The sequence below is a fragment of the Cupressus sempervirens genome, chromosome 8 (assembly GCF_028749045.1).
Source record: "Cupressus sempervirens isolate cs-2001-9-10 chromosome 8, ASM2874904v1, whole genome shotgun sequence".
Lineage (NCBI taxonomy): Eukaryota > Viridiplantae > Streptophyta > Pinopsida > Cupressales > Cupressaceae > Cupressus > Cupressus sempervirens.
In genome coordinates, this window is record NC_143125.1 from 851921131 (window position 1) to 851923615 (window position 2485).

The 2485-nt window shown below is 34.4% G+C and overlaps 2 pseudogenes; both read left to right on the forward strand.

Moving 5' to 3' along the window:
- The first annotated feature begins 704 nt into the window (after positions 1-704).
- LOC149545096 (glycine dehydrogenase (decarboxylating), mitochondrial pseudogene) lies at positions 705-1488 on the forward strand (annotated as a pseudogene).
- A 13-nt stretch (positions 1489-1501) lies between these two features.
- Positions 1502-2143, forward strand: LOC149545097 (glycine dehydrogenase (decarboxylating), mitochondrial pseudogene; annotated as a pseudogene).
- The last annotated feature ends 342 nt before the right edge of the window (positions 2144-2485 follow it).

A 2485-nucleotide genomic window follows, 5' to 3' on the forward strand; every position in this document is an offset into this window, starting at 1 on the left:
TTTCTCATTTCAAGGACATAGTGCAAGAGATCTAAGCAAAAATATAATTCACAGTAAGATTACAAATGATATTGCAAAAATAATTAATATTTAAACTGTATCAGAATAAGAAACAGTAAATGCAATTCAAAAGCTGAATGATGAAAAGACCCCAGCAGCAGATAGTCTCCCAATTGAATTCTATAAAGAGAACTTAGATTGGTTTGGAGATGACCTACTTCAAGTCTCTACTAAAGCCATTAGATAAAGGTTGTAATTTATTTATTTGCCTAATGTTTTCATATTTCTAATCATTTCCTTGTTTTCTTCTACAAGGTTGATGAATTATATGAATGAATGTAATCTTTTATGACTGAAGTGTGTGTGGTGTGTGTGTGGATGCAAGCCATACATCGATGATCTTGTGAACAAGAATGAGTGGAATTCAATGAGCTTCAATGAAATTGAACATGCATGAAGAGGATGATATCAAGCACTTTGTGAACTATGAGTTGTTGTCCATATATGTAAGGCAGTAAGACATTTTTTTAATTGAGCAGTGAGGTCTAGGTATTGTGCCTAAATGCAAGTGCATCCCTATTTGTAATAAGTTAATACTTTTAATAGAGTATAATTTATCGTAGGTTTCAGCCCCATCGTCGTCCCTTGTCCCCTCCTAACATGGTTTCCATGATATACTAGAATCTTTTTTGAATCACTAGAACATGATATTAGATCTTACTGGGCTCTCGTGTCAAATGATTTTCTTTTGGACAAGGCCACTACTTGTTTTGAGGCTATTGTGATATGTAATGATATAACCAAAGATAATAAGAAGACTTCTATCATTTTTAGTAACTCTCATCCTTAGACATTTGATGTGTGCCATATAAGGGTAGGTTGGTTGGGGTTGAATGTCATAAAATCTGATCTAAAGTACTTTGATTATAGTTCCAAGGATGTTTGTGGGGTGCTTGTTTAGCACCCTAGGATAGAGAGGGAAGTTATTGATTACTCTTATTTTGTTAAGAATGTTCATGCCAATGGTGTGAAGGTTGTCATGGCCTCTGATTTTTCTACACTAACAATATTGAAGCCTCCTATGGAATTTGGGGTGGATATCATCTTTGGGTCTTCTCAAAGATTTGGTGTCCCCTGGACTATGGGGGCCCCTCATTTATATTACTTGGTTACATCTTAAGAGTAAAAATGAATGATGCTTGGGAGGATTATTGGAGTTAATGTGGATTCCCATAGGAATCCTATGCTAAGGATGGAAATGTAGACAAGGGAGCAACACATTAGGCAAGATAATGCCACTAGAAATATCTACATGATACAGGCATTAATTACAATATATCTTCTATGTATGCAATCTATCATGGTCTGGTAGGATTGAAAAAAAATGTAGAATGTGTACATGGTTTGGCGGGAGCATTTATTAGTGGATTAAAGAAATTAGGCACTATTAATGTTGAGGATGCTCCATTCCTTGATATTGTAAAGGTTATATTCTTATCATTAAGCATGGGGAGATGGGCATCAAAACTTCTATCATTACTGTCTCAACTCATGGAATGAATCCTGCAAGTGCTACAATGTGTGGAATGAAAATTGTTGTTGTTTGAATTGTTGCTAAAGAAAATGAAGGATGTAGAGGAAAATAAGGAAACCTTGTAGCACTTATGATTACCTATCCTTCAATTCATGGTGTGTATGAGGAGGGTATTAAATAAGATATGTTAAATCATTCATCACAATGATAGTCAAGTGTACATGGATGGTGCAAACATGAATGTGCAGGTTGGACTAACTAGCTCGAGTTGAATTGGAGTGGATGTATGCCATCTCAATATTTACAAGACATTCTACATTCTACATTCTACATTTTGGTATGGGGCCTATAGAAGTAAAGAAGCATTTGGCACCATTTTTACCATCACAGCCTCTGGTACCAATAAATGGAATTACTACTCCTAAAGGGAATCCACAACCACTTGATATGATATCAAAAGCAGCATGGGGCTCAACCATGATTCTACCAATATCAATAAAAAGGGAGATTACAGAAATTGAGAATGGGAAAATGGACATTAAACATACTAGTTTGATGGCAGATAATGTGTATAGAGAAAAAATTATAAATCCTTATGTTTTGGAATGACAAGCAAGGTAGATAGAGTTGAATGAAGGTTCTGACAGGAATAAAAAGAAACACAAGGCAATCAATAGTCATAGATAGTTAAAGAATTGACTTATTCCTAATATAGAAAATAGTGCAAAACTTAAAGAGAGATTAACATTTATCAAGTGGATTTGATCATCTCAGGGTTAGATAAACTTCTATTAGTCAGGAATAAAATAGAAGATACAACTCCATTGTAAAATAAACAATTTGTAAGACAATATTATCAAACCCCAATTCTTGAGTAAATTAGGAACCAAATGCTGACAAAATATCCTCACAACCCTATTCAAGAGAAAATTTTGACTAACAACCATTGAT